Below are 22047 nucleotides of genomic sequence, written 5' to 3' on the forward strand. Positions count from 1 at the left end.
AGTGAATAGTAACAATGGGTGCACTTATCATTTTACAATTTGGTAAGCAACTTTGTTCACGTGATACTTACCAGTGAGCTAACATAAAGGGAATTGCTTGTAATGTTTGCTCCATGGCTTGGCACCTTGAGCTATCTCAGGCAGATTCTATTTTTTTTCATATACTTAATTTGGCTTTGATGTACAAGCGCTTAAGAAGCCCCCTGGATTTTTTCTGTCCTGAATTACACATTTTTGACAGGATTTTTTTTTTTTTTCCCTCTGAGCCTTTTTCCTCTGGTTTTAGTCTTGAACGTCTTATATGAAAGCAAAGAAGACGTGCTTAAGATAGAAAACTCTTCCTGGCCTCTAAGATAGTTCATGTGGCTTGTAATATCATCAGTCTTATTGTGTTTCACAATACTACCTTAGCAGTTTTAGTTGATTTGGAATCACCTTTCTGGTGAACAGTCTCCTCATCTGACCAGTCTAACCTGGAAACATAAGAGCTTCAGCATTTGAAACAAAAGGACAAGCACTTCGGCTGTTGATGAAGTCTGCCTGAAAATGCCTCTCGACACGCACATATGCATGTGCAGCAAAAACAACCTTGTATTATTTAGAATGCACAGACACCATTTAATTGAGTCTGCTGCATCTATAAAGCCTTTAAAACGTGTTTCTTCATATGAGCCTATTGCTCTCTGACCACTGCACCCTCATTAGGTCAGCCATGTGGTAGTAAAACTGTACTGAGGATGAGCATGTGGCTGACTTTTTGGATAGCGGACTTCAACGTATGAGTTCTGTTTAAGGAGGGGATGGGGGAGAATTATCTATCCTCCTGTAGTAGTCAGATTTTTAGCGTAAGCACCAAACACAATGTTGTATTAACAAACTCTTCCTGAAACATGTTGCTTACTTTACCTAGTTATAAAGAGACAAATTATATCAGTTAAAGTAAATGTTAGGATATGTAGTGCTGCTAAGAACAATAGTACATGTTAACATAATTCGTAGAACTCCAAGCTTCTGCGTAGCCCACTTAGGCATGCTGTAGTGCCTAAGTTCTAACTTATAAATATGCATAAAAGCTGAAAAGTCTGTTTTCTGTGCCTAGAAGCATTGCCATCTTGCTGAAGTTGAGCACTGCAGCTCCTACCTCATGCCTCACGCCATTTGGGATTTACAAATTGCCTGATGCTCCCCAAGAGCATTGAATTCAGTACAGATCTAGAGAGGGGAGGATGCTTTTCATAATATGGTAAGCAGAACTTTATGATCCTTACACATTTGCATTTCCCATATTAAGATATACTTGCCTGCTGATTTACTCCATTTGAGACATCTGCAGTGATAAGCATAGTGAGTGTTATAAGTTAAATTTGAGAAGCCTTTTCCTGCTGTTACAATGCAACTTTTTTTCTCCGGTTTGCTGATGACTGTATCAAATTCCTTACAGGGAGATATTTTCCACATTTTATGTTCGTTTAGGTGGAAATTGATTTTCAAAGTTAATCTCACACAGCTGTGCGTATATGTCCATGTGCATGACCCACAAGGATGAAGAGGATTTCTCCATCTATCATTAGTCAGAAACTGTAGTTCAACATGTGAACTAAATTTTGATAAACTGGTATCTTCATAGTTTCAGCTTGGAGTCTAAAGCTGAACATGAGGGACAAAAGTTGAGCTGATGGAGTGAATATTAAAACTGCTTATATGCATGTAAAGCAGGATTTTTCTCTTTAGGCTTGAGAATGAGAATGAGAATGCTGGTGCTCACTGACATGGGAGAGTTCTAGCTTTTTTTCTGTTCAGTTTAAAGTGACTGCAATTATTGACTGGCCTGGAAAGCGTTCAGCATCTAAGAGCTTCAGACCAGAGAGTAAACAGGAACAAGTAAAGCAGATAAATATCCTTCCAAAATTTGAATCATAGGCCTCCACAACCTTTAGACACTATTAGTAATACTTGTACAAAGTAGAGGTTATCCCATCTTTTTAATGTCATGATATTGAATTCTCTCTGGCATAGTGGCCTGGCTTTAACATGAGGAGAGTGTTCTGTGGGGCCACCGTAAGCTTTTAGAGTCTTCTAAAGCATCGTATTTGGTTACCTGTGTATTTTGCCCAGCAGAGTCAAATTCTCGTGCTTTGATCAGAACAAGTACCCACTAAATAAACATGATACAGCAAGATGACATGTCAGAGTCTTGCTATGACACCTTATAAAATGCTGGACAGCATTATGAAGAGGCGGAGAATGAAGCTGTCAGTTTTTCAAACATCTGTTTAGGAACAGATATCTTAATTTTTTATTAGCTTTCATCCTGTTTTTTTGTTTGCAAGTGCACAATTTGCAGTGATGAATCTCTTGATAGTTTGAATCTGCCAGTAAAATAAAATGAAATCTTAGCATCCTGGAGATCTCAACGTGATTAATCTGGTGGGGTGAGTACCTGTCATCTAGCCTGATGTGGTACTTTACTGAAAAGAAATCTTAAAAAAAAAAAAAAAAAGTAATTTTCAATTGTGTAAATTATTTAGCTTTCTTCTAGGAATTAAACTGGAGGAGGAATAAGAAGATGGGAATTTTCCAGACAGAAGCTTTTTATAATCACCATGTCTTGATAGATCACACACAGATGCTGTAATTACCTCAACTGTGGTGTATTAATTTTCTAGCAAGATACCAACACAGGCAGTATGGCATTATGATGGTTTTCTCTCTTGGTCATAACTCCTTGGGCGTATTTCTTTCTAGGCTAACTCATACAACCATAAATTTTCCCTCCTATTCTTTCTATGGATAAGCAACAAGGGAACATTAATGTTTGTGAGGGTGAAAAGGTTCTCATTATAATTGCAGTTAAGCAGAAAAGATGTGAAAAGCATTTTAAAAGAAAACTGAGAAAAGGAAGTTGAAGTATGAAGTATTACATTATTTCAGTAAAAAAAAATAAAAATCCCACTACAGTAGTAAAGAAACTCAAAAGCTACATAGAAAAAAATGTTTGCCTAAGTTTAAAATCTTTATGTAAAGAGCTGTGTACAGCATGAGGAAGGCAGTATGCCTAATGCTCAGAAAAGAGAACTCCTCCTTTCCTTGTCAGCTGAGACACTAATTCACAGAGTAGGAAACTGAGAGGAATTCCTCCCATGAATAATGTTTTTGCAGAGGCGATCATGAGTTTTACCCAAACTACTTACAAAGTTCAAATACTAATTGAACCAGATTACAACAGTGCTTTGCAGTAGTCCTTGCTGTCTTCATTCATAGATAAGAAAAATGGAGCAGAGAGAGCCAGGTTGCCTGACTTAATCACATCAAAAAGGGCTAGAAAACCTCAGAACTAAGGGACGTCAGTCAAAGTTTCTACAAGATGTTGTGTATATGTGCCCAAATTCCAGTTACAGTCAATGCAGATCTAGTCAAGGGTTGGTGGAGTGTAGAGGGTGCTCCAGCTGTCCGCCTTAGTGTGAGTTTCATTGTTCTATACGCTCTGTTGAATTGCATGAGCAGGGGCAGAATTCAGTTGCTCAAATGCTGTTTGCCATTTTATCTACTCTTGCAGGGACACCTATATACTTTTGACAAATGAAGAGCTGAAGCTTTAGGCTACTCAGTAATTCTGTAGCCTACTGAGTACTGACCTTAAATTGCTGAGTCCTCAGCACAAAACTCTCCTTCCCTTCTATATTCACTTTGGGTTCAAAGTGTTCTTTTTCCTCAAAAAATGAAATATTTTTTTCTTCTCCATGTGTACCAGAAAAAAAGATATGATGAAAACATTATGACAAAATATACATAGGTCTTGGAACTATAAATGTGCTCTTAAAAGAGCTCCATAAGATTATTAGACCTATTCCTGTCTGCACAGGCAAGAAAGCTGGCTTTGCATGGCTGAGGCAGCACATCATCTCTACAAATGCTTGTGAAACACAGTTCTTTGTGGAGCACACTGGAAACCCACAAGAAAATCCTGTCCTCATTGCACTCTCTGCAGAGTTCGCAAAGTTCACATTGCTGATAATGAACAATCATTTATGAATTAGCATATTATATAAATCGTGCTCAGTTATAAGGGTATATTCCCACTCCTTAACCAGCACAATGAAAATAGAACAGGAAAAAAGAACTGCATGACTATTTTATTTACGTAAAGAAATGTCATTAAAATTCTTTTGATTTTCCTGAAGGCGTTTTTTTTTTACATTAGTAGGAATATAGATCTGGCCTAATTTCCTAACTGCAAATTAATGAGGATTGGAGATATTTAAATTACAGTCAGTGAACTCACATATTTAGAAAAGGGTAAAAGAGTTGTGTGAGAAAAAATACTGCAATGAGGTTGGAAAAGAGAAGAACGTTATGTTGATCAGTTGCACACCAATTGTTTGTATATAGTGTTCAGGTATTTATTTGGAGCAGCAAGTTAAATGGAGTATTACAATAGAAACATAAATGGAAGTTTATCAAAGCTGGGCAGAGTCGAATTTTTTTTTAACAGTAAGAAGCAATTTTATTTTTTCTTTTCTTTTGCCTTTATTTCTGTATGTGGCTTTCAGTCAAGGTTATATATCCACCCTAATCTGAACTGTCACAGTCATTAAGTCATATACTTCACTTCTTCAGTAACGTACTGGACCTAATTACGGCAGAGCTGCACAGAAGGAAGCGAGCTGGTTCCCAGAGGCGGTGTGCTGTGCAGGGCAGGAGGTGGTGGGCAGGGGAAGAACCTGCATAACAGCTGCAGCAAGTGCAGCCTCACGCAAACACAGGCCCCCTATCTATTAGCATCAATGTCTGTGATTTCCCTGTGCTCTGCGGGGAGGCACTGTGGACATGTGCTGCTCAAGCACATTCGTGTGTGTTGTGCTGCCTCCATGCTCTTCCCCTACGACATGTTCTTGAACCTCCTGGAATCCTAGGCATTTTTTTCTCATTTTTAAAAACTGAAATTTTTCCATTTCTTTCCCTTCTTGTTTACTGTTTTATTTGAAATATTCAAGGAGGTAGGTTTGTTGAAACTGATAATTTAAAGCCTACAAATATTTGCAGTTAGAAACATGTGACTTTTCAAGAAAACTTCCCTTTTCATGATATGAATTTGCAATTTGATAAAGAAAGCTTAAACCCTTGATAAAAAAAAAAAAATAAATTGGCTATAATATTGATTTTGATTGTCCCTTTCAGTTGCTAATTATATTAATTTAATTTCTAAATAATACCTACTGTGTGAGTATGTATGCTTCCTTGGTAATTTTTTCTCTAGTGTTTCAGAGCAGTATTTTGCTGACAGCCCATGTCACACAGTCCAATGTTCTACCATTACATCTATCTTGAAAAATAATTACTACATTCTTGGAAACAGACTGCAAAGAAATGATGATCAAGTGAAAATTGAGGACTGGGATGGAAAGCAGTGGGGAATGACTTAGGAAGAAAGTGGGTAAGCTAGCTTCTATTATGCATGCAATAAATAAACTTAATTGAAATTTTTCAAACCCTCTTTACCTGCATTTAGCTTTGATTTCTCTACTACATTTCTATGTGCAAAAGTCTCTTCATGCTCTTGAATAGGCCTAGAGATTTTTATTTTTGAGCAAAAAGCATAAATAACCACTTTTCTGAATATTCCGTATGTCACCAGTATAAAGCATAAATATTCAGGCTGTATACGGATACGTGGCAAAGTGGCTTCACTCTTCCTGTATTTATGTGTTCTTTACCTGGCAGTCTGGGGAAGACCTTTCTCTGCTTCCACCTCTGGGTGACTAAGGGAAAGAACTGTAGAACAAAATTCTGTACAAGAGCCATTTACCCTGGGATATTCTACTTATGCCTGGGAAATCACCAAAATGAAACACTAGGTCAAGACTGTATAGATCAATTAATTCCCTGAGAGCCAGAAGCCAGCCCTTGCTCCGGGAGTTTCTGCCAAAGCATCATCCAGATGGCTGAGCCCATGTCCTGCAGGACCCTGTGCTGTCAGGCGGTTCCTCACTTACTGAAAAGAGGGAAGATGGTGGCAAATCTGAATTAATTCAGCTGGAAACCTAAAACTCCTGTGTGTTAAATGGGGTGAGTCTCTTGCAAGACACATGGTCCTTCCATACAGACTTCCAGCCCATGTCTTCTAAGGATTCAATGAAAATCCTGCCACGGACAGCAAGGCATTCTTGGGCACTTACTGGCCACACACTCGGACTTAGTGACTTCTGCTAAAGTTGCCACAAAGGACTTTGTTAGTTATAATCTCTGTGGAGATATGATGCTGCTTCAGTGCATGAGGCTGGAGTAGAAGTCTGTGATCTAAATTTCTCTTATTCCAATATATTGTTGTGATGTTTGTCTCTATACAGGTTTTATCCACCTGGCCCCTAAAAAAAGTGTAGTACAGCATCTTAGTATTGGCAGGTGAGAATGATTTTTTGTTGAAAGCATGCAAAGAAGCTGACAATATTTCTCAGTCTTCAAGAGTGAACTCCCACTAATTAACTTTGCTGCTGATGACATGTGGCAGAAAGATCATGTGTACATACATATTAAGATCAGTAGAAAGATTGGCTACCAACGATTTTTTGAGCAACACATTATCAACCTAACAATGCCAGTCTACCAGCATCAAAATAAAATGAAACCCTTGCAAAAATCAATCCTTTCCAAAGTCGGTCTTAAATCCAGGCTGGTTCTTAAAACTCTTTCATGTGTCAAGCTGATGTGACATACTTAGCTGTCATCCTCTATAAGAGAATTAATTTGAAAACTACCCCAGTAATAATACTATATATTTACTGAATACTACAAATGTCAATATAAGATTAAAAATAATTAAATCAGTTTAAGTTGTAAGATAGAGCTTGATATCTTTGTCACTCTTTGCTGTGAAAACTTTTTTTTAAATAAGACTGAATAGTGTTGACCCAGGAAGACAGCAAGGAGAATGAATAAGGAGAAATTAATGCAAAAATGCTCTGTTGTATTCACAAAGAACTCACCATGAAGATTTTGAATTTTCTCTACAAGTAAGTTGAACCAACAGGCATGCTTTTACAGCTCAGAGATTTTTAACCCAGGGCTTTGTACAATAATTATTGAGGAGCTGTATAAATAAAAACTAATTAGCTGAAGGGATTCACCTAAAAGTCTGTAACAAATGTGAGAGTATTTTCTATGACAAAAAAGAAGTGTTGCAGCCCAGTGCAGCCAAGCCCAGTCTCCTGCCCTATTCCTCCCTTGCCCAGGCCATGTCTCTGACTGCTCTTGCAGCAATTGCTCCTGCGTCTTTAAAATGGATGATTTAAAATCTTCAGTTTGATCTCTTGCATCCTCAGTAGCAGAGGAGGGTTATCCTGGCCAAGGAACAAACAGAGTCAACGTGTCCAGGTCCAGGGTGGGCTAAGTCAGTCCCACCCACAGACCCACTAAGGTTTGGGCTGGGTAAGCTGATTTCTGCTGCTCTGGGATTCCCAGGTCTGAGTATAGAACAAGGTGAATGCAAAGGAGTCCCAGTTCCTCTCTACCCCTGATCCATTTAGATTCTCTGGGCTGGAGAAACTGTGTTAAGAAACAATTTGGCTGAATAAAGCTCATGGTACAGGAAGGAAAAGAAAATCACAAAATTGTTCACATTTGTAGTGTTTGAGATAATAATAAGGATCTGGTGATTAGCAAATCTAATTCGTTCTTTCATTTGAAAAGTCATTTATAAAACAGCACACCCACACATATATATTTACATATATGAACAAATGTTGTCCCATTGGGTGCATTTCCATCTGCATTCTTATGGTCTCACAAACCTGAGCTGAGTTACAGGTTCAAAGATAGTCTGCAAAGTCATTCAACTCATTAAATCACAGTCATTTATAATACGTCAGTTTATTCTGGTGTTAAAGCATCATAAGTCGTTTGGAAGAGATGCAAAAAGTGACTTTAACATGTCCTGGGCAATTACCACATATTGAACTGCAAATACTGGTAAGTGGAGACAGTAACATATCTAAAGTGTTCCAGAGGAATCAAGATATTGGAAAGAAAGAATAAGCTTGATCCTGCAAACTGCTTCATTGTGCAGCAACTCTGATGCCACTGCAACAAAAGCTACCCCAGAGAGCTATGCAGAATAAAATCTGTGAGGAGAGGAACTGGGAGACACATCCCTCCCCGCCCATGCAGGCAGCTGAGCACAGAGCTCAGGGGGCTGCTACTGTCCCCACACTCTCTAAGGGAGGCACCTGAGCAAAGTGTGTTTGGGAAATGCTGACATACAGCTTTATGGGAAATAAAACTCCAACTTCAATGAATCTATGGGTCTTGTTAGCCCTGAGCCTTAGTCTGCCAACTTGTCTGTCTTGTAACAGACATTTTTCATCTAAGTGTAGATAGTAGAAAATAAGGACAATGCATATCAGTGGTTGCTGCCAAAGGGATGCTGATGGAGTTTCATCACATGTATTTGAAGATACTGGTCTTAATTAAAGCAACTTAAATCCTCCTATATAAAATGGGATGGATAGTAAAATGTACTTTTAAAAAGCTAGGAAACTGATGCTTTCTTTTTACATATAAATCTTACTGTTGTTAAACGGATTTACTGTAAGAGGTCAACATGCACTTAGTATCCATAGCTGTTGAGTCACTTCATGAGGTAGAAGGTAGAGTTAGATCTTGGTGGTTATTCTTCACCAGCAGCCGGCCTCCCTTACCAGCTGATATTTCATATTAAATTGTAATCCCTGTGTTTCACCTAAATTAGTTGCAGTTTATATTCTACATTTACCTCATGTACTTTATTCAGCTCATTGTGAAATTGCACAAAAGAAGAGTGAGGGAAGCAGCTGTGAGATCTGTGCTCTTCAATGCAGACAACATATTTGCAAGCAATTACTTTTCAGCATCTTTTCTGAATTCACATCCTCTATGTCCATCAGATATGGCAAATCCATTAATATAATGGGTAGTATAACGTAATAAGAATCCAAGTACCTTCAAATCTAGAGGTCAGTTTTAGGGATTTTCTCTTTTCCCAAAGAAAAAAAGAACAAAGCTTTAAAAGTAATTCTTTATTTCTAAGAAGTCCTTCCCAAATAAGCTATATTTTCTTTTTGCCTTTTTTTAATTTCTAAGAGATGGAGAGGCCAGATGTGTACTCTGGAAAGAAGATGCCACTTGCCGGATCACCAAAGTATCACAAGAGCAAGCATTGGTTTATCTGTCCAAAATGTACTGTTTCCTTCCACAACTAGTTCTGAATTTCTTTAGCTCTTCCTGAAAATTTTTATGATAATTTTTCCCTTTCTTGCTATCTTCCTTGTCATCTTGCCAACCGGGTCTTGTCACGCTGGGAAACAGAGGTCAAATGGAGAAGGGAGGGTACACAAAAGTAAACGGCAATTCATAGTTTTCCATACTATGCAGTTCGCAGATTGCCTCATCACCTCAGTCTTGAGAAGCCTATGTCAAGGTTGCCAGTTTGGAATTTGCCAGGAGAAGGGTATGAAGCAGAAAGCCTTGAACTATTTCATCAAGCTACATTTCTTTAAATTTTTAAATAGCCAACTCTTGAATGTCTCAGGCTTGATTCCTTTGTGTTCACAGAGAGTTTGCATCTTTGTAATCAGAGGTCAGCTGTGTCCTAAAATAAAGTTGTTTCTAGCAAACCTTACTATATGTAGAGCTTCATTTAACTTGCCTGTTTATTTTAATATGTCAATAGAAGATTCAATATCTATCTATCTATCTATCTATCTATCTATCTATCTATCTATCTATCTATCTATCTATCTACTTTTTCTGATAACCAAATAAGTTTAAACCTCAAAAACATTTGGTTTTATCAGAAAACTTGCAGGAAACATTTGGAAGCAGGAATTTACAAATACTGGTGGGGTTTTTTTCTGTAGGCAAAAAGCAGGTCAGATATTCACCTGGCATAAATTCATGTACTTTCACTGCCTTAAGATAAATTGAATAATATTGCTCAAGGAATTTGATTAGTTTGAACCCATATTTAATATCACAGAAATTAGAAGGAACTTCCCAGAAATCTTTCAAGTTACACTAATGTATGGCTAGCATTATCAAGTTTGGCGTTTAGAGTTTTGTTTTTGTGTCAAATGATCTCTTTATTTTCTACTAGGATTTCAGGTATAACGTGGTTAACCTGAAGAAAGAGTAGACTAGAGACCATCTGCCAAGGCAGAGTTTAACATAAAATAATAGGTTTAAGATCTAGGCAACAAATACAACTATGAAAAAATCCTGTAGATCAGCACTTTCCTGGGTTAGATGACTGTTCCATCTTTGCATGATTGAACATCACAATGTACCTTGATACTGCAGCTCAGGCAACATCAAAAATCTTGGCTTTTGGTTGATTGCTTATAATCCTTACCACATCCAAGATGCATGTCTTGTTCAGGTGTCTACTTGCTGATTTTGTAGTTGTTATGATTTATTACACGCAGTTCTATACAACCTAATTAGAAACCCTACAACCCAACAAAACTCATCATTCAATATCTTATTTCACATTCTAACAGATAAGAGCAATATGTATCTTTAAGCACGCATATGACTTTTCTGCAAGCTCTGTCAGCATCCAAAATTTGCCAACTAAGACAGAAAGTCATGCCAGTACTCTGAAGTTTGGTCTTTGGTTTAGAGTTCATATAATTTCTTCAAGGTGTCACATTAGATCGGTCATGAGAGAAGTTGCAGATGCAACTTTTAAGAAAGGTACAATAGGAATTTACCAGTCTTGGTCTTGTTTCTGTTAGAATTAATGCCAAGACTCCTTCTGACTTGGATGCTATATCTCAGCTAGGTTGCTAGCACATTTTCATCAGATGTTTTAATTGACAACTCTATTATTTGTTTACCCAGAAGAATAGTTGCATTAATCAGAGCAATGATCTTCTCCTCAACAGAGAATAAAAATCATTGAAAGTTTTTTGTGTTTGTTTTTGTTTGTTTTTTTTCTTTTTTTAGCTATTTTATTTTATTTCCTAGTTACTTGTTAGCAGGATTGTTGAGAAAATGTGAGATTAATCACTGAAAAAAATACCAACAAATCTTCTAAAAAGAAAACAAGGAACACAATTCCATCAATGCTGGGTGGGCCTTTAATGAAAGAGCTTCTTTTGTTTATGTATAACATCAGTTGCAGAGAAGAGTATGTAGGTCCTTTTCTCCCTGAGCTCTACCCTCAGAGGAGGAATTTGATATACAAAAAACTGAGGAGGTGTGATTTCATTTCCTTTTCATATCTGAAGAACAATGAGGGGTCAAGGGTATTTATTTTATTTGCTTAGTGAGTGATACAGAAAATGTGCTTTCTGAAGAACATGAACATTTCAGAAAAACAGAGATCCATACAAAGTGAATGAACTCACTTTTCAAAAAGAATGTCCATTTGGTTTTTTACTCCTATTTGGAAAAAAATCTGAGTAAGCCATGACAAAGGTTGGAAGCTCAAGAAACCATTAGACATTCGTTAGTTCTTTGCTTTATTACATATTCCACAGAATGAGGAACGATATCTGTTTTATTTCCTGTAAATATGCAGACTTCAGACTGTCTTGCTTTTGTCCTACCTGAATGCACAGAACTAGTTCAGAGGAAGGTGTCAGTGCCAAAACAACAGGAAAAAAAGCCTTTGCAAACACCAGGTTCTTCGAAGAAGAAAGGTGAGCTGCTATTCATCCTCAAGTGGCACTGGAGAACCGTGGGGACCAGAAGCGCAATAACCTGAATCCAAACAAGCTAGTGGCCGGCAGCAGCACCCTCCCTGAATTTAAGATCAGATCAAATTTGAAAGCCTTACAGATGCTGAGATAGGCAGAAAGGACAATGACTGTTTTTAACATGCTGACAAATAATGCAAGTAAGCAAAAGGCTGCAGCAGTTTGCAGCCAGTTTCACAATGGCAAGGAAACAGGCAACTTAGTGATCAAAGCTTAGAGAAACTGGCCAGGAAAGACGGAGATGCAGGTTGAGTACGAAGCCCTTTGCTGTTTTAGTCCTTCTGCTTTCTGCACTGCAGACACAGAGTGATGTAATAAACAGTTCTGCTTTACAGAAACTGGGTTTGAGCCTCTGAAATCAAATGTTATTCGGTTTATTGAATGTTTCTGTCATTGTTGCATGTTTCTGTCATGTTACAGTGCTGGAAGGAGAGGTAGGAAGAAGACCTGACTGCACACAGTTCCTCTCCTGCAGTGACTGGGCAGTATCATCTGCAACGAGACTGAAGTTGCACCTCTCACTTAATGTGTACTCTTGAGATAAACAAAACATGTTTAAAAACCACATAACTGCAAGTGTGACACTTCCCCACCTGATCCTTCAGAGAAGCAGTGGCTGAATTCCAGTCCCGGACTTTCTAATGTAACAATACACTCTTCAGCCACAGTTAGGGATGTTTAACACCTCACCAGTTCTTCAATGAAAGAAAATGCTACAGTTCAACACCTGGAAAAGACCAGGTGAACCTTGGTTCTTAAAAGGTGCTTTTTTTTTTAATTTGCCAATGCATTGGTTGTAATGTGTTATTATCATACATACATTCTAGACTCAGTCCTTTCATATCAAATGTAAACCCTCTTAGAAGGCGTTTAATTGTTAATTGCTGCTTCTGTTTCTTAATGTTTCAGTTGCTAACTGAAAAGGTATGCTATCTGTATCTAAAATAAAAAAATTGAGCTAGTTCACAAATTGCACATAGTATTACAGCATCATGGAATGTGATAGTTTCATCTAGGAATATGTAGAGTAGAACACTCCACATGCCATTCTTCTGACTGTTTATACTCAGGATCTTCTGGAGAAATTTGATGTATTTGTTTCACTTAAGCCAGTCATGATTCAATTTACTGCATTCTGAACAGCAGGCACAGATCTATATTTCTTAAGTTTATTTCATTACTAGCTGATAATTTTATTGTATCTCATTTTGAGATTCAGCTCATGAACACAGTATGGTTTTGCATTCAGCTAGATTGTTCTTATTTTTAGATCTTGCCTGATTCACTGCAAGCTTTAAAAAAATCCAGCCAACCACCCGGTACCTTTTGTTCTTGGAACCATTTAAAATCAATTTGTGATCCTCCCCTTCAATCTTTTTCTTCAAAACTGATAATATTTCTGCATGAAAAGTTGCTGACTTGAGTACAATAATATATGCTAAAATCATGCATGCATTTTTCTTTTTAATTGGTTTTATTATATCTGTACATTTTCTTATCACCTTCTTTGAAGATGGGATTCTATCATGAAAAGCTCAATACAGAGGAACAAATAAAGGGCCAGCTCATTCCCTCTGTAACTGCACTTACTAGAAAAGAGCTCTCAGCTCCAGTACTCATGTGGAAAAGCTCTTCTTTGCCCCTTTCTCAGGCTGAGGTAGAAGTCTTGGATTTGGGTCTTTAAGGTTCTGGAAGGAACAAAGACAAGCAGTGTTTTCTTCTTGTGATCCACAGCCTCTTGAGGAAGCCTCTCCTTCTTCTGACTCATGCAGAATTCTCAGTCTTGTCTAGACCAAAGCACTCAAAAAGATGGGCTGGTGAGCACCCTTGAGTAGTTCCTAAACTGAAGCACCAACACAGAGTATCCCATCTGTAACATGCTATTGACAACCTGGATCCTGCTTTGGGGATAGCCCAAAACCCACATCTGCAGCAGCCAGAGCAGTCAAGTATGTCCTCCATGAAATCTACTTCACCAAGGACTACTGCCAAACTGCCTTTGAATTTGTCTCAATTTGGTGTTCATTCGCATACCCAAAGCTCAAAATCTTTTACTATCACAATGAAGGAAAAACAAGATACGAGTTTAGGAGATGACATGGTTTGGGTTTTTTTATTTTCCTCCAATCTGTAAAGTATTCTGACAAAGTTTGAGACTCAAATAGGAAGTGAACTGCAAATGAAACCACACATTACAGATAGGTGCCACAGGAAAGCAGTAGCAGTACTGATATGAAATATTTGAAATATTGACCACCAAAATATTTTTAACATTTTTTTTTCAGTCTAGCTGTTTTCGTTGTAATGTAGTTTATCGTTACAATTTATTAATTTATGGATGTATTTTAATATTTAATATTCTTTGAATGCCTGACAATGACAAAATTTCTTTTAAGTTAATATATAGATTCAGTCACTGTGGAAAGTATAGCTTGGTTTTCAGGGTTCTTAACAGTATTTAAGATTATTATTCAGAATTTATATATTAATTCATACTTATATTAGAGGTCAAGTGAATATAACAATAAAAAAGTAAATAAGTAGAGTGAAATAAATTTTCTGAAATGAACTATCTTTACCTATAAATGGATTCATCAGTTGTTCCTTGCAATCTCAAAAATGTTAACCATGTTAACCACTATTTTTAAACAGCTAGCATGCAGTACTTCATATACCTCTATGAGGTTGCATGCTCATAAAGGCCCATGAGGTTGTAACATTCTGTTTTAATACCCCACAAAGACACCAGCAAGCTCATGAGTTTCTTCCTGTGTCTAGTGCTTGAAAGACTGCGCCAGCAAATTTGACAAGTTTGCACAAGGTTTTGACACAGAGTACAGGCTTTAGAGTTTGTTTTGCCTTTGCTTACCATGCAGACAGACAGACAGTGTTTGAATTCTTTGGCACGTAAGTAAATCCTGAAGAGAAACATTCTGCAGAATAATTTAAGAAGTAAGCCATATGTACAATCAGAGGTCTGATGCTTAAATGCTTTTTTCCATCTTTATTTTATTTAGCAATACGCACACAACCTGTACCTACTGGACGATCTGACAGGCAAACTCAAAGTCTTGTGGCTCATTCCTTTCAGCTCACTTGTGGCAAGAGATACTAACTATGTTCTCTGGAGTTTATGTTTCTTCTATTTTATTTTATTTTATTTTTTTTCTGAAAAGGACAATCTTTCATATCTCATTTATGTAAAAGGACCAAGATAAGCATTGTTTGCAGAGACATGCAAATAATATAGTCAGTTGTATCCAAAAAAGAAACATAGTTTTCTTTATCTTTCACATGCCTGTTGCTAGGGTCTATTGAGCTAAGTCTTTGTATGTTAGTTAATTACACGTAACATGCTGTACCTGTTTGCTGCGAGCTTATAATAATTTTTCCTCCTGCACAAACAGATGTTTAAAAGAATCTTTGAACAGTAAGCTGACTGTTACCACATTATAGCATTCAACCACATAAGGTTACATAGTTATTGATGTGCTGAAAACTAAGAATATAGACTGTGTTTCATATACAACATGATGAAACTGATCTGTAACCAAGCAAGAAGAAATCACATACTCTGAACTGCAATTGTGGCAGTTTTAATGTTTTTATAAAATACTTGTTGCTGCAGTATCAGCACACCTCTTAGAGCTTCCTGTCAGGTGTCAAGGGAATTTTAAATGGAAGAAACTCTTCAGTAAAAGAAAGCTCTGGGAATGATTTGTGTTCTAGGACTTTTACACATTAATTGTACTTCATTGGATTTCTTCATGTTAGTGCAAGACCTCAGTAGAAAGAATTTAAAACTAAAGACCACAGTAAAGGGAAAAACGTTAGCTTACAGGAGTAAAGATTGTAAGTGACAAAGAGGGGAAGTTCTCTGAAGCAATTAGAGTCGAGAGCTCTCAGGGCCTCAGTGCAATTTCCTAGTGAGGGAGCTCTGCCCAAAGCTCCTCTGGAGTCACTGCGATATGAATGTATTAGGAATTGTTCCTTTACAAGCTCTGCCAATGTGCTTTGCTAGACATGCAGTGTTGGGACAGAGAGCTGTCATTTTGTGAGAACATGAGCAATGAACAGGAGGGATGGTGTGTTTTCTGAGAATAACCAGGGGAAAATACTGATCTTACTGATATGATTCATCTTCAGAAACTCTACTGAACATTTAGCACTTTGGAGCAGACTACTTATTTATTTTGGTCTTTTGTTGCATTTCCTTTACTTTAAAAAGTAAAAATGTTTAGCTTGCTTTTTTTTTTTTTCTAATCTGGATTAGGCCTTCTAGACAATGTTAGAGCACAAATGCTAAATAAAAACTATACAGAAATCATATCTTCCTCAAATACTATTTAAGATAAAAGAATATATTATATTCAGATGGACTATCTTATCTCTGGGTTTTTTTATTGCTTTCTACTTCCATCGATATTTCCCATTGATATAAAAGGTACAAAGCTTACATATCTGAAATGTAGCATGGACATGGGAATTCTGACCATGAATGGCCAACATCAGCTTTTAATAATCTTAGCCTAGCCTACGTTGCATCTTCAAGTATATTGTCCTAGGCCAGTAATTACAGTCTTTCATAGAAGACCTATTTTATGGTACTATTTTTATATCATGTATATTTTTATCTTGACTTTGAAAGATCAAGTCCTGTTTGTCATGTAAATTCTGCCTTGTCAATGCTTCAGTGACTTAAAGGAACATAGCAGCTCCCAAGAAATTGAAGCAGTACGGAGAGTTTTCTTCTAAATTCCACTGGCTGGAAAAGGATGGGGGGGAAGTGGGAGGAGGAAGGAAGAACATGTCATGGCAACATTACAGTAAAGTCCATTCACAAATGAAACAACTTAAATAAATTGTATTTGGTTCTATTTGAAGGAAAAAAAAATGCAGAGATTTGTACTTTTGATATACAGACAGAATGTTCAGTTCAGATGCAGAATTTAGTGGAAGTGCTGCTTCTGCTCAGTCTTCCACCTGGGTAAACTTGAACACAAGTAGCTTGCCTGAGGGATCCTGTGGTGAGTCACTGGTACAGAGCTCCCTGCCCAGGATCCTTTTGGCTTTTAGCCATGTTGCTTCAGTCCTCTTGGGATGACCCAGGTCTGTGAGCAGCAGTTGATATCAAAAAAGTAATATTTAAAAGAGTTGCTTAAGAAATCAAGTAAACTGAATGTCCAAAGTCATGCTATGAGAGAGATGCATTCTCAGTTCTGCCCGTTTTCACCAACAGCAAGCTCAAGCGAGTGTATTTTTTTTTTATACTGATATAGATGCTGGGTATAATAGATCTTTTGCACATGTTCCAGTAACTTAATCTGTTTTCCTCCTACTCTGTGTACAATATCTGCTTGAAATGAAAAGATGCTACAATTGTAGTATCCCTGGTCTTCGTAAGGTCAGCAGCTGTTTTGAGATGTATACATGCTGCTTATTTTTAAACATGCAAAACAACGGGGAGGAGAGCAAAGGAAAATGCAGAATTCAAATTGATTACCAGAGGATGTTATAAATAATATGTAAAACAATTATATGTAAATGTACCATGGTATCACATAGTCATAATACATTGCAACAAAAACATTTTATTTAATTTCAGGCTATTGAAAATGAGTTTCCAAAGCTAGGCAGAATTTTAGGCAAAGCTAAATTGTGATTTAATGTTTCATAGAAGGGGCAACTGCATTCTCAGTTCCTATTCTGGAGGCAAACTTAAGGCTAATAAGAAACATTACAGTAACAAAACTCTTCCACTTGTGAGCAAAGCAATGAGTTCGGGCAAAAATCACATCATTTCTTCTGCATTGCCAGGATTTAGGATCTATCTCTCATGTTTGGGAAGAATACCCAGTTCCACAAGTAAATTACACAAACCTATGGGATTCTGTATGATGGTAATGTCTTTGTACTGATCATTCACATGGAACTGTGCTGTTGAAAGTGATCTGGTGAAGTGATCAAAACCTCCATTTAAATGATGTAGACTGAACTACACATATATCTCAAATTCTATGGTCAGGATCTCAGAAAAAAAATATGCTGTATAAAAGAATCTTTCTTTGATATCATCTATGTAGAGTAAAAAATTTTGAAAGACACTTTGAATAAGTATGTATGAATGAAAGTATAATGGTTTTTACCTTGTCAAATATGACTCAACAAGCACGTGCTTCTTATTCCATACAAGCCTGTGATTTTGAATTTTGGAAAAGTGATTTGAAATATGGTTGAGACTACTTGGATAGTTTGGTATGTCTACGAATTCAGTTTGAGTTGCTATTTATGTTACTTTTCATTGCAAAACAGTCACAATGGATTAGGTTTTTCAGAAGACGAAATCCACATGTTGGTAAATTAGGCTGCTACCTTTCCTACTTCTTCAGAGTTAATTAGTAGCTGATTCATAAAGCAGAATTAAAACTAATATTGAAGTTGACAAACTGGTTCCTCAGCAACTCTGAATCAGTAAATTTGAAATGTAAGTTGCATTTTGTATAAGTCTGTAGGAAGAGGCGTTGTGCCAATAACTTTTGATATTATTAGTATCACTCAATAATTTATTTTGATGGCTAACCATCTGGGTTTTTTTTAATTTTATTTTACTTTGTGGTAGGACATGAAGAAGCCTCATGAATACTCTAACAGAAAAGCCTGTCTGCTTATGAAAGAAGGGAACCATTTCCACTAGGTGATTTAAGTATGGGTTAAATGTCAGATCACTTCTCTACCATACATGAACCGAGACAGAATTGGGGGGAAAAAAAAAAGTTAACATAGTATTATTATAGCTTTCTGAAAGAAGATTTTCTTGCTGTGGCCCATTTAACCTTTGCCAGTTTTAAGTTATTTCAGACTGGAATTGACTGTCCTCAGCTTCCAAGGCATGCCAGCTGCCATGCTATAGTGCAGCATTGACCTCTGCATTCTGGATGACTCCAACAGAATTGTTCAAGTCATTTGACATTAAAATAATGTTCAGTGACTCTGTCATTTTCAAGCAATTTCCTGAATAATTTCAAATCTATTAATATACAGGAAACTGCTGCTTAACAAAGGTTGGATCCAGTGAATCCAGGAGCACCAGCTAATTATTAACTTCCCTTATTATCTGAAATAAAACCTGCCACGAGACAGACTCATTTTAAATACCAGATAGTAAGGAAGATGGAAGCAATTCACATAACTGACATCCTTGTCTGAAAAATTGCAGTGATTTTACGTTGCCCTTATTGTCAGATGTTTTACATGGAAAAAGAAATTTAAGCTAAACATATAACACCACTGCATCAGACCTAAGAGACTTTCTTGCAAAAACTCATGAAATATGAAGGGGAATAAAGGCCAAATTTTAGCCTAAGCCTGAACAAAACAGGAGAAAAAATATCTGTTTGAATTTAAATAGGAATTTCTTCCTTACACTTGCAGCTTGACCTGTTAATTGATCGTGTTGATTACAGTCACAAGAAACCCAGATAACATTTTCTTTCTTTGGCAGGATCCTTGACCTGATGAAAATAGAAGAGCTAACTGATCTATACTAGGCACAACCTAGACCTTGTGACTGCTTCTTTCAATGCTACTCCCGTTTTTGGTTTCTTGATGTTACTTAATGGCAATATTAAATTGAAAAAAAAAAAAAAAAAAAGCCAACATGTAGCCTGACTATTTAAGGTGCTGAGCTCCCTTAAAAATTATGCCCAGTGTATTTTTAAATTACTTGTAACATTTTAGATAGATGGCTAACAATTCCAGCTTTGAAGTGTATAACTATTTCTACATGGCATCTTAGTGCATATGCACTATATCTGTGCCAAGCTACTTTAAGGTTGGTGAAAAGATCATTGCTTTTCTGAAATGACTGTCTATAATTTTGAGAGCCAGTAAGAACTGGATCATTATAGAGTTTATTTTCAGCAGCCAGAACAAGGAATGATGCTGGTGATTTGAAAGATATGACATATCATTGTACCTTGATGAAAATGGAAGATTGTCTCTTCAGGAAAAATTGAAGACCACAGATGTTCCATGTCAAAAAATAGATAAGCCTAAGGGGGGAAAAGAAAGGGAACCATGAGATAAAAATTGAACTGTTGAAATGTGGTGAGTGAAATGTAGTGATTATTGTAGTCATTATACTGTTGTCAATTAGATTAGCAAGTAGCTCTGGAAATGGTGTTGGATGAAGAAGTAATGGAAAACTTATTTTAACTGCAACCAATTGGTTTACAGCAAATTAAATAATGAGTGACTTGAGTTTTCAACTCAAAGGTGGTTTTGTTAGATTCTAAAGTTCTGGATAAATACCTAAAATAAACTAGATAATTCTCTTCTAACAAGCAATATCTCTGGAAGGCAGAAACTAAACAAGTCCCAATTTTTCCGAAATACTTCTGCTGGAGAAACAGAACATATGTATCTCCTTCCTTGTAATAGGAAGACTCTGAATGCTATTTTGTAGCAATTACCAGCACTCACCGAGGAACTCATGGAAGGACATCAGGCTTCTGGTCAGGAGACCAGCCTTAGCATTTGGTGTAGGAAAAGGTAAAACGATAGAGCAGGATGACTTAAGGCAAGTGCCTTTAGAAAGGCTGGTTTGAGTCCTCAGTTCAGTGAACACAGGCCCAGGACCCTATAACAAGAATGTGACCATGTGCAAGCACACGGCAAAATACTTTGTGGCCTTCTAAGCATGGCACATCTCCTTCTTTACCCTCTGAGCATGCTGGGTGCAGTTTGGTTTCCAGCAAGAGCTAAAAATCATGTTTGCAGTTTCCATTTGACACTGCTACACATATTCTGGCAGTTCTTCAGTTTATGTAGTTAATGTTAGGTCTGTAAGAAGCAGGAAAATGTGCCAGAGACATAAAAAAGCTATTAAAACGTATCTTCCACTCCTCATTTCTATTCTGAGTTGAGTCAGTCTAAATAAAGTTTTGACATTATGCCATGACTTCAAACAAGATAGTGCTTTTAAGGATATTGATCTAGTCACAACATGACAGATATGAGGGTCTGTTAGCTCATTTCTTTATTTTAAATTAATTGGTGTAAGCTAGTCTGAAATTTAAATACATGTATCCTTACATACTTTGCATGTGCATACCTAAGTTATTTTTTTCAAATAATTTTGGTTAAACTGCTACATCTTTTAATGCAGGAAAACCTTACTTTGAAGTTTAAAATAAGGCATAGAACAGCAGAATTTCTGTTGTGTCTGTCTCATACAGAGTAGGAAAGGAAAGCAGTAACAGTAGCCATGAGCCAAAGCTGTGGTAGAAGGTTTCATACTGGCACATCTGTATATGTTCACTGAAAATATGACTCTAATAAGTGCAAGATCATTCTGTCTAGTATTTATTACAGTGATGATGTACTGATGACATAGTACAATTTTATAAGACTCTGATTCTTCAATCCATTTTTGTTTGTCTCTTTAGATGGCGGCTATACTTCAGATGCATTAACACTGCTGACAATTGAGTAGAGAATGCAGAATGTCTTTTCTGTAGCTTCACAGCTTCACAGCAGGGTTTCCTGTTCTTACTGTAGCTAAAAAAACTTGGCAGCCATGCTGGAGACAGAGAACCTGAAATGCTTACATATATCTTCAAGAGTAATTCACTAAGGTGACAGAAAGTGTTACATTTCATTTGTCTCATCTTTGGTCATTCCACATATTATTTCAAAATATAAGTCTCAACAACTTTGTACTGAAAAGGGAGATAAGCAGAAGAGTTTGCATAGAATATAAGCTCATTTCATCTGTGAATCCTCACCCATTTTTCTGAGGAACCATCAACTGAATCTTGAGTTCATTAAATGCATTTTCCTATAGTTAATTTCAGTTCCTTATTTCTTGTGGAAGAAACATCAAATTCTAGACGACCTTCCACTTTCAGAAAGTAGCTCACTGTAGAATAAAGATATTTCTTAGGCCTACCTTAGCAAGAAATTTGGCACAGCAGAAGAAAATTAGTTATAATTTATGTCTACAATATGCATAGTTTGAGAAGGGACGTTCTTTCATAGTAGACTTAGTCACATCCCTTAGACCAAACATTAATCATGCACAAGATGCAAGGGAGGCAGTTTAGGTTTCTGTGTTTCCATCCGGGATAGGGATGGAGCTGGAATAAATCTTCCCATGTAGTTTCTCTCTGATGAGTAGATGGCATGAGTTTTCACATGTAGATTTCACAAAAGGAATTTTGATTGTGTGCACCAAAACTGGTCTTTGAACTGAACCAATGCCCATTAAATCACGATGACTGGAAGATTTACTTCAGGATTGCACTACTGCTCCAAT

At 36.9% G+C, this 22047-nt stretch overlaps 1 long non-coding RNA gene across 1 annotated transcript; it reads left to right on the forward strand.

The window, feature by feature from the left end:
* The first annotated feature begins 947 nt into the window (after positions 1–947).
* Positions 948–14589, forward strand: LOC110362772 (uncharacterized). The gene is made up of 3 exons (XR_002420393.2): positions 948–1243; positions 5258–5434; positions 12153–14589. It is a non-coding gene; the product is annotated as an uncharacterized LOC110362772 (long non-coding RNA).
* Positions 14590–22047: the final 7458 nt, after the last annotated feature.

The sequence above is a fragment of the Columba livia genome, chromosome 3, assembly GCF_036013475.1.
Source record: "Columba livia isolate bColLiv1 breed racing homer chromosome 3, bColLiv1.pat.W.v2, whole genome shotgun sequence".
In the NCBI taxonomy this organism is placed as follows: Eukaryota; Metazoa; Chordata; class Aves; order Columbiformes; family Columbidae; genus Columba; species Columba livia.